Here is an 11,087-nt window from a genome sequence, read left to right as displayed (position 1 = left end):
AACGGCTGGGCTTGTAGTGTAGCTTTCCTCTAGCTGACGCATCCAGGCAAGGGTGGGCGTGATGGAGCGGGGCGGGCCCTGCGACGGCCTCTGTCGCTTCCGGATTCACCTAGGCACGAGAGGGGACTGCCCGTTACCTGCTGGGGACGGGGGTGAAACCTGAGGTGTGGTGTGCTTGGCTAGAGGGGGTTATGCGAAGGGTCCTGTCACGGCCTCTTTCCGGTATGTCGTGGTGGCATGTCGGCGCACGGAAACGTGTCGTGGGGCTGTGTCTTGTGGGTACAGTTGTACACCTCTGATCAGAGTAAAACTATTCGAATAGCCGTGCCCGCGGTTATGGGCGGTCGACCAGATTCACCGTGATTAGTCCCATCTTAATAAATCAACCCAATGCACTGTAGTCCAGGTGGGTTGGTTGGGCCTGTTCAACGTGGTGTAGCGTTGATCAGTGGAGATTTAATGTTACTTTAATTACTCACAGTTTTACTGTTTTGCTCAATGAAATGTTTTACAACTGCCTTTATGCAAATAGCCACAAACCCCTCCTTGTATCCCCTTGCACGTCTGCATCGTTGGTGTGGCTTGCTGAGTACGGTGGTTGTACTCAGTCTTGCTATTATTTCCCCCTTTTCAGAAGTGTAGTGCTTCTGAGCTGAAGATGGAATTAGAGGACCAAGGCTCAGACCCCAGTTGAGTTTTGCCTGTGGAGTGGAGCTGAAGCCCCGCTAGGATCGCCTTTTTCCGCTGCTGCTGCTTTCGTTTCGGTGCGAGGACTAAGTGCCTCTTTTGTAAGTATTTTACGCTTTATTTACGTTTGGAACTGTTTATTACTTGTCGTTTTGTGTACCCTGGCTGGTCCTGGACAGGGATTTAATGCACAAAATAGTCTGGAAATTTAGGCTAAATTTCTGGGCGTGACAGTCGGTCGACTAGATTTTACAATAGTCCCAGTTGTATTAAAAACCAGGACTAAAAATATCTTTAGTCCCGGTTTAAAGATCTATTTGTAGTCCCGGTTGATAAAACAACCAGGAAAAAAGATCGCCATACGCTTTACTCCCGGTTGGTGTTACCAACCGGGACTAAAGATCTATTTATAGTCCCGGTTGGTAAAACCAACCGGGAAAAAAGATCGACGCGGAGATCGGAGAGGTGTGCGCGATCAGATCGAGGTATCTCCTCCTCTCCTCAACCTTATCTCCTCCTCTCATTTTTAACTCCTCTGCTCAACCTTATCTATTCTTCTTCTTATCTCTATTCCTCTCCTTCTCCTCTCTACTGCCAGGCCGGCGCGAAGGCGGTGGGGTGTGGAGGGCCGGCCGGCGCGGGGGCGGCGCGGAGTGCGGTGAGGCGGCGGGGTGCGGAGGGCTGGCCAGCCGGCCGGCGCGGCGGCGGCGCGCGGCAAGGCAGCGGCTTTCTCTTTTTTTTTTGAGAATCTGAGATTGTTGTGTAATGTATTTGATTGGATGTGAGATTGTTGTGTGATGTATTTGATTTGTGTGTGATGTGAATATGTGATGAATTTTGTAGAAGTTGCGATGTAATTTTTTTAAAGATTTTGTGATGTATTTGAGTATTTGAGATGATCGATTTGTGGATTTGGAGGCAATTTGAGGATGATTGATTTGGGATTTTGGGGACGGGATGGGGTGAAATCAATATATTTAAAAATAATAAAGAAAAGAAAAAAATAAAGAGGAACCGGTAAGAGCAACCGGATTAGCCTCTTTAGTCCCGGTTGGTAACACACCAACCGGGACTAAAGATGCTTTATCTTTAGTCCTAAAAATGGATTTTTACTCCCAGTTTTTCCCGGATTCGTAGTCCCGGTTGGAAAACCAGGACTACAGGGGGTTACGAACCGGGAGTAATAACCCTTTCTCCACCAGTGTTTCTATACACGTATGAATAGAAACAATCCAAAATATAATACTAATACTCACCACTTTCAATCAATCGATTTCTGCACCTTCTCCTAGTAACATGAAGAACTCACATGACTGCTAATAATTGTCATAGGTAGTGGACCGAGAGGATGAGGTCATAAGGATAGGGATAGAGATAGAGTTGGTTGGATAAGATTAGACTGAGTCCTCCCCTCTGTTTATATAAGGACATATTGTATCATTATTCTAATTAGTCACTGAATCAGAATTAGTCTTTCCCAACCTAAGTTCCCCTCTCATCCCTAGCAGCCGTCGCCGCCCGGCTATCCTCCCGGCGGTGTTTACCCCCTATGAACACTAACCCATAACAACTTGGTATCAGAGCCATGGCTAGTGAAGACATGATCGAAGATCCTGGAGACACCTGCATCCGGGTCCTCAAAAGGATGCAGGCTGATCTAGTGATACTAGTAGCCTCAAGAAAGGCAGAGAAAGCGCCAAACGGGAAGGAAGAGAGCCACACCGAGCAAAAGGTGGTCATGGGCTCCCTACCCGTGACACCCTCATCTCTTCCCTCGCTGCTGGAGATCGTCTACTTGAGGAAGGAGACGGCAGTGGCGCATCTAGCACAACTGTCACCATTGGAGGCCATCACGCAACACCGTCGACCACCATCCTTGTGACGACCTCGGCGTGTCTTCAAAAGGCATAGTGGCGGACCCAGAAAAATTACACTGGGTGTGCCCATTCTAACGATCACTTCACTATATATATATTTTTTCAAAAGAAAACACCTATTTCTGATGGAAGAATTTTGGCAAATTTTGGTCGGATTTTTCAATATAATATTCAAATGTGGTCCATAATTCATGAAAAATCTATAAAATTCATAACAATCAATTCCATAACCTAATCTATTTAGCTGTTCTTCTTTCCCCCCCCCCCACCTTTTCTCTTCATCTAGTCCTTTCCTCTTCCTCTTATTTGATTTCTTGACGATTACAAGATTAAGACAAATCGTGCTCATTGTTATATTCTATTTTTTGAGAGGATTTCATTTTTATATCCTTTTGATTGCATACTACATCCTAGTGTTTTTCTTAAAAAAAAAAAAGGTATGCCGGTGCCAACCAGCACACACCCTAGGTCCACCCCTGAAAAGGCACATTAGGAGCAAGTCGGGACGGAGGGTGAGCTCCCAGCTACAGCCGAAGGAGAAGGAAGCAGTACGTTCCCCCTGCGACGTCATCCTCCAGTGCACGACGGTGGGATATTCCGCTGCGGACAAGGCCGCTCCTAGGAGACCCACAACATCGCTGCTCGCCCTGGCAACGGCGGCGTCGTCGCCGTCCTCAGCGGAAGTGACAACCTCGACTGTCCCAGCGACTTCCGGAGGAAGCGGCGTGGTACGCAAAAGAGACAGCACGGTGGGAACGACGCAAGGCGGGGAGGCAGCACGATTTTCGGGAGAAGCAGTTTTTCGCTCTCTGACGGCGACACAATTTCAGAAGGCGGAGCATTGCGCGGAGGCGTGGGGGCGGCACGGCAGTTGCGCGGGCCACGTCCACTCGCGGCAAAAGCGTGGCTCCAACTCCTGGCAACGTCGTGTGCAGTGGATAAGGATCCACGTCCCTGGTTGGATGAGAAGATGGGTCAAGCCAAATTGGTGGCTCTTGGGCCTGTAGGCTGGTCCATCAATTACAAGTTTAGAACACAAACGGGCCTTCAACCATGCCTTGGGCTAGGTTGTTGTGCCAGCTAGGTGGAGCTGATTTGACCGTGTCATCTGTTAACTACTTTGGGAAACAGATCAGATATGCAACCATACTTGCAATTATACTTTCTAAGCTTTCGGATGGGGTCCACCTGCACATGATGGCGGCGAGATAGCATGGTGGTGCATCATAATCTTAGATCTATTTTTTTAGTTATAACTAGCAAAATACCGGTGCGTTGCAACGAAAAGCGTACATATCAGAAAAATATACAATTAATTAAAATACAAATAAGTAGGTATGTGTATAATTAAATAAATTTACAAGTAAAGCAAGTGTGAGAAATAAAATGACATAGTCAAATTTAATTTTATTAAATTCTCCATGCTTAGTTACGCTCTTTGGAATTTTATTGGAATTTTCAGAGCTTAATTGCTAGTTTTAATAATAGAAACATCATTTAATAATTATTTAATTGGAAAAAGAAAGAAAATCCTTCTTTTAGGTTTGCTTAGAAATAAACACATTCAATAACTATAAATGTAAATGCATCTGAAAAATTGAAGCACTAAAAATGAACTTATTCTCTTTTTTTCGGCCTGAGAGACCTCAAATAGACTTATTTCCGGCCCTTGCCGGTAGGCCCACGGCCTTTTGCGCACGCACGGGCGCACTTCCCCTCCCCAGGCCACAACCTGGGCTTGGGCCGAAAAAGTGACCTCACTCTCGATCCCTCTTGGGCCGATTTCGACCCGGCCGACGCCGGCCGTCCGATCTCTAGGGTTTTGATCGGACAGCCGAGCGTCGATATCGGCGAAACAAAACCCCCTCCCTCTCCTCAGCCGCCGAAACTCTAGCCCATTTCCTTCCCTCCATCTCTCTCTTCGCCGCCCTCCCCTCTGCGCCCCCGAGCGGCGGCTACGGCGCCCCGCGAGCGGCGGCGGCGGCGGCGCCCTCCCCCACCACCGGCGGCGGATCTAGCGGGAGGGGCCCCCACCATCGACGGCGGCGGCAATCCTCCTCCCGAGAGCGGCGACGCCCTCCCCCACCACCGACGGCTGCGGCGGCGGCACCCTCCCCCACCACCGGTGGCGGATCTAGCGGGAGGGGAGACGGCGGCAACGCTCTCCCCTCCACCGGATCCAGTAGGAGGGGAGCCGCCGCCGGCCAGCCGTCCCTGCGGCAGCGACAGTGACGGCGGCGGCGGCGACCCCCTTTTTGGTTTTTGGTTTTTGATTTGGATATATATGTGTACATGCTTCATGCTTTCTCCGATTTTATGTGTGATTGAACTCTGATTTTGATGTTTTTTTTTTGGGGGATGGGGGGGGGGTTGATTGGATTCCAATTGGGATTTTGGGGAGGGGGGGTGCGACGGACGAAAAATTCTACGCATGGACGAGGTGACGAAGGGAAAAATACGAATCTTTTAATTAGTTAAGATTGTGTCGACAACCGAAATACAAAAGGCTTAAGTCATGTTAGGTGTTATTTAGGAAGTCGTTTGGGTCAGCTAAGTTATGCTACAGCTTGAGGGCGAGCTGCTCAAAAGGAGGAATGTAGTGCCATAGGTAGTGGGCCGAGGGATCGAGGTCATAGGGATATGGATAGTGTTGGTTGGATATGATTAGACTGAGTCCTCCCTACCATCTATATAAGGATGGATTGTATAGTAATTCTAATTAAGCAATGAATAAGAATTAGTCTTTTCCAACCTAAATCCCCCTATCATCCCTAGTAGGCGTCGCCGCCCGGCTATCCTCCCAGCAATGTGTACCCTTAGGAACACGTTAACCATAAACAATGGCCATTTCTGTGATTCCCAAAAGAAGATTCAGAGTCCAAATGCCTACAGCATATCAACGTTGATCACCCAAATCATACTCCGTGCAAACCAGTAATAATATAAATTATGGCAAAGGTTAGTAACCTAAAAACTACAACAATTTTGTCTTCAGGATGTAATTAATCCTTCAAAAGTGCTAAACTATAGAAAATCACAAACAATATCCAATAGTTTACGCCATTTTTCTCCATACTAGTGAGCGTGCACGTGCAAGGAACGTCGATATATATACTAAGAGAAGTATATTGGAGAACAACACATCCATTGTTGATGCACAGCGAGATATATTGATACATTGTAGTTCACATGCACCGATAAAAATAAAAGTATTGTAATCGTTGCTTTGATAATTCATCAAATAAACGTAAATTGGTATTTTATTACATTATAACAAAACGCATAATGTGTTTTTCTGAATTGGTAATTCTAGAAAATTGTTGTCTAAAATCCAAAATTTTCTGAACCTAGACATCCATGATCCCCAAATTTATGGATCTGAACCATGGTGTCCATGTCGTTGATAGCTATAGGTTGGCACCTCCTTTCGATTTGACATTCAATATTCTGATGAACATAACCATGCCAGCTGCAATACAGAACTGGGAGTTTACAGAAAATGCAAAATGCTAAGAAGGAAAGTACATATATACAGTAAAATAAGTTTGCAGTTTTGGGATTGTGCTACCTACTTGGCTACTTCTCTCTTGGAACTGGTCAGATGAGAAGCACTTATGCTTGTTTCCATAGAGTTGCTAAACTCATCAGAAACAATCCGTAAGCTTGCTTCAGAAATTTTTGTAGCTCGAACTTTTCCATAAAACATTAGAAGTAACTATCTGTATCACCAGTGAAAAAGAACAATCCATGAATGGATTATGCTGCTGATTTGATACAAAAGACAACTGAGACATGTTAAGAGAACAATTCGTCAAGCTATTTATTCAGCTCAATTTGGGAAGCACAGTGGAATATCCAAGTATTGAATACAATAAAGCAAACATCTGTTTGCTGCCATCTTCTTTTTTAATGCTTCAAGCTGCTGCACCTAGAGTTCAGGTTTATTGTGTAAACAAAGCAACGGAGTTGTATATATCGATAAAAATTTGCCAAAACCAGATTATAGCACTTGTGCACGACTCACCTTTTTTCCTAAAAGCGAGATTTTTATTTACTATTCACCGTGTTTCAGTTGCAGCCTTGCTTCCTTTTGCACAAGACACATTGCGGCTGTCAGGATTAAGCTGGAAATTTAATCCCAATCTTTGATATCAAAGGAATGCATGCAATAATTCTCTATTTCTCTTCCTGAAATGATTAAAAAATATATGTTGATAGGGTTGACCCCCTGAGAACCTGGATGATCTCCAAGGCTGGAAACAAAAGGGGATCCATTATTATTTAAACAACTCCTAATAACAAAGTGCATAGCTTTTTGACAACACAGTGCATAATTTCCTGGCTTACTCAAGCTGAGGACTACATAAAACAGAAGCAATGATTCGCCTTCAGATACAAAATTCAGAAGCAAGCATCAGCAGACACACAATTCAGAAACAAAATTGAGAGTGAACTGAAAGGTGTACATTTGAGTCCCAGTAATACCTATACAAAGAATTTGCACTTTTGAAATTTAATGGATGGAAGGTTAGGCACACATAACAAGAGGAAAATGCACCCAGCAGTTGCTAGGAAACTCAACAAATTTCTTTGTTCAGAGACCATAGTACTACTATGCAGTTTCAGTTATTAACTTCCCTTTTTCCCCTTTTTAGATAAAAATCCATTAAACTTCTATAAGTGGTGTTTAGCTGTGATCAATGGTATTAGCTGTGAAACTAATCAAATCATCAATCTGAGGAACTTGCATCTGACAGCAATTCAAAAATTTCCAAGACCCTAGTCAATAAATACTCTATATACAGAATTAGGTGCAGATGATATACTCCCTCGATAATGGCAAGATGGAATTAAGGTACTCGCCACAAATGAAATGGTGAGGCTGCATTAGACAAAGCAAGCAATCCAATTAATAGTTACTTATATGAATGCTACATATATAAGCATGAACATATGCATAGCCTGCCAAGACATTATGCTGAATAGCATGACAAGATAGGCACTCAAATTGGTATTGCAATGCATAGAAACAAAGAAGAATAAATTGGAATAACTGATTAAATTAATTTGTGTTCCCCATATGTAAATTGGCCAGACTTACCCATCAAGCCTAGGTGCATGTGCCTGAGTGTCGATTCCTAAGTGGCATACCTTTTAAATTGCATCTGTAAATACCCACAATTCTACATCATAGTGGATACATAGTTGCACTCAAATCAGAACTATATGAACCATCATTAGCTGATTGGTTCACCTTGACAAAGGAACATTAATCTATCAATCTACAGTAAAAGTGTAAGTGAGTGCAGCCTGGAGGAATGTATGCCATATCAGCTGACAAGGCCGGGCAGGGGCATATCGCTGAAGGATATCCAGTAAAAAAATAGAATTAAGCATCTTTGCCATCTGTAATAATATGCAATTACGGAATATCTCAAGATATACACAGGTGACCTAAATATATATAAATCTGAAGACATACACAGTAACATAAACATAGATAATTCCGAAGACATACACAGGTGACATGAATCTATATAATCCGAAGATGTAAACAGTTGATCAGAAGATTGACACAATATCACTTAAATTGAAAATGACGGCATATATGTTATTTAACTTACATAATCTTAGTTTTTAGCCCAATGCTTGAAGTCAACCTGATCAGTTAATAAGAGTTGTCACTGCATAAAACTATTTGACAAGAGCAGATCATGCAAACAGCTTTAATATGATCTATTATTCATGAATGTCATTATTAGCCATCAGCAGGTTGTATAAGGTCCAAAACAAAAGGGAAAGAGATCCAGAGAAATTGTTTCAGTACAGAGAGCCAGGAGGATTAACCTGTAGCATTATCACAGCAACATGGCACAGACTACTCCAAACTGATCAGAAACTATTGACTGGACAAAAAAAATGTAAACGATCATTTCATCAATTAGTTGGGCAGATATCAATGTACATGTCAGCGGAGGAGTCACATGATAGGCACAAGCATCAGAAATGAAAAAAACACTATTTTGTGAACAAAGTTCACTGGAGCAATCAGAATAAAAAGCTGGTGATCAATCGGCTAATGTGGTGATAAAGAGGGAGGGAGAGGGAGGGAGGAGGGGATCAGTACCTGCATCATTGGAAGTTGGTTGACTTATCGCCAGTAAGCAAAAGGGGGTTGATTATAGAGCTTGGCTGTAGGGCTTAGGTCCTCCCAATCGTAGCTGCCGCCAGGGCTCCCTTGAGCTGGGATCCCATCCCATCTCTCCTAGATTGGATTGTTGCCTCCCTGTGCCTGGCAAGACAATGAGGACATGGAGTTGACATCCAGTTCAATCATCAATGGACTGAACAATACGGGATAGTATTGTTGGCAGGTCATCTATGCACACAACTTTAATTAAGAGTATATATTGCACTTAACAATTAACATTCCATTGGAGAAAAAAAATCTGGTAACGTTTTCACTCAAAATCTTTAATTTATAACTTTCATCATTTTCACTTTAATCTGGAATTATAATCTAACCTAGAACTGCTAAAATCCAAACCTGATAATTTATGACACTAATGGTTCTTGTCTTCTAGAGAGGCTAACGACATCTGAGTTTGTGAGATTGCAAACATCACTAAACGATTCAATTATGAACCCTATCCCCTTAGAATGCAATTGAAGGACCTCTGCACTCTTTGATCCAGAGAATAGAGGGATACATATGTAATATGCGTCTCCCTGCACCGCAGAAAGGGGAAAACACACTAATAATTGTGCCATACTTGACAGTTAATGGGCAAGACACAAATGTGCCATTTTCAAGGTGACTTCCAGCTGATGTTAGCTCCATCACATCAACTTCAATAAGTAAAAAATTGCAAAATATCTTCAAGCCTATCATTGGAATTAAATCTAAAAATATGTTCCATAAGGGCAAGTTTTATAATAGATGTGGTGGTCACCTCCAATTTTATCCACATCATCCATCCAAAAATTAAAATTAACTTATGTAAATGCATTGCATTTAATACACTAGTCCCAATACACTTGCCACCAATCAGCCCTCTTATTTTCTCTTGTTTCTTGAAGTTTGTTTGGAGATTGCCCCTTGCATGAGGGGTGGCTCCTCCCCTTTCTCTTCTTTTCTCTCCTCCACATCATTATTTAAGCATACATGGCACTTTGGAGTTTGTGCTTAGAACCTTATAGTACTTGCCCTAAAAGAACTTAATACTTACGAGGTAACGAAATAGTGTAGTAAGATTTGCCAACCTAGATCAATGGGGATGCACTTGAATATGGGAAGGGCGAGTGCTTTGGTTAACGACATTGTGGAACCTGGCTATGTATAATTTAAGTGTGGGACCCCCGGACCAAATCACATTGGACCCCTGATCCAACCCAATCAAATAGGCAAAGTAAGCAACCAGAATGCAAGACGCTTGATGGCCGAATTCTAATTAATGCTAGATGCCTGACGGCCAAACACTAATTGCAGTCCGCATCCCACAACTTAATTTATTAAACTGATGGATTGCTTTCAGATTAATTAGGGGCATTGGGCATTTTGTTTATTCAATTATGTGCACTGCCACAATTGATGCTTACCGTTTACACTATAATCGGTAATCGGCAGTCAGCCAAGTCCTTAGGTAATTAACTGATAATTGCTTTGTAGAATAAATTTGTGATTGGCAGTCCACCATGTTTTTAGACATTTCCTGAGGAAGCATGACTGATATGATACTTGTGAGATGCTTAGCAAGCAGAATTCATACCAAGTAAAATTATCTCCTAAACAAGAGCAAATAACATAGCGAGGTGAGAGAACCAATTGACTAAACATTTGGGGCCCCGTATCATAAGAAACCCTGCCCAAACCCTAGGTAAACAATTTTATGACCCCAAAATAATAAAAGCACAAAATCTGTATTGTTCGAGGATTTAGAAAGAGAGGACATCACCTTAACCTGGAGTCTATACTACGTAGTGCCGTAACCCACCACAGATCCCGGGCGGGCGCACGCGAGGAGGAGCTGGCCGACGGCGACCCCAGATCTCCAGAGGCTGCGCGCGAGGAGGCGGCGGCGGCGGTGGAGAAGGCCCCAGCAGACGGCAAACCCGGCTCACCGGCGGCTGCGAGGAGGCGGCAGCAGCGGGGTAGGGCGAGCGTCGGGCGCGCGTGAGGAGGTGGCGGGGTAGGGGGCGCGGCTCCGGCGGGTGAGCGCTCGGAGCTGGCGGCGGCACCCGGCGGTCCGGCGGGCGCTCGCGAGGAGGCGGCGAGCGGCTCCGGGAGGCGGCGACGGGAGATAAGTTTTTTTTTTCCTTTTCCGCTTCTTTCTCGCGATCGATCGCTGTATCGCTATAACCGCTGCTAATCGAACGTGGGGATCGCTAATTGCAGTGGTTGATCCAATTTTTGATATAAACCGTTCGATGAATAGATCTAAGGAGTTTGATGAATTGGTGTATTTTATATCTATACTAATATAAAAAGTACGAGTTCATCTCTAATCCTGCAATTCATCAGGT

At 43.9% G+C, this 11,087-nt stretch overlaps 1 long non-coding RNA gene across 5 annotated transcripts; it reads right to left on the bottom strand.

The window, feature by feature from the left end:
• Positions 1–5,762: 5,762 nt before the first annotated feature.
• Positions 5,763–10,951, bottom strand: LOC4352044 (uncharacterized). Of its 5 annotated transcripts, none has more exons than XR_010738653.1 (8): positions 10,520–10,951; positions 8,692–8,856; positions 8,412–8,470; positions 8,189–8,224; positions 7,666–7,729; positions 6,589–7,446; positions 6,137–6,492; positions 5,763–6,046 (listed from the first exon to the last, which is right to left on the bottom strand). It is a non-coding gene; the product is annotated as an uncharacterized lncRNA (long non-coding RNA). The 5 variants fall into 5 exon arrangements; XR_010738652.1 differs by having other exon boundaries at positions 5,763–6,033; XR_010738654.1 differs by lacking the exon at positions 7,666–7,729 and having other exon boundaries at positions 5,763–6,033.
• Positions 10,952–11,087: the final 136 nt, after the last annotated feature.

The sequence above is a fragment of the Oryza sativa genome, chromosome 12 (assembly GCF_034140825.1).
Source record: "Oryza sativa Japonica Group chromosome 12, ASM3414082v1".
NCBI classification, from domain to species: domain Eukaryota; kingdom Viridiplantae; phylum Streptophyta; class Magnoliopsida; order Poales; family Poaceae; genus Oryza; species Oryza sativa.
Note: the sequence above shows the minus strand (reverse complement) of the source record. Positions and strands in the feature narration are given on the sequence as shown.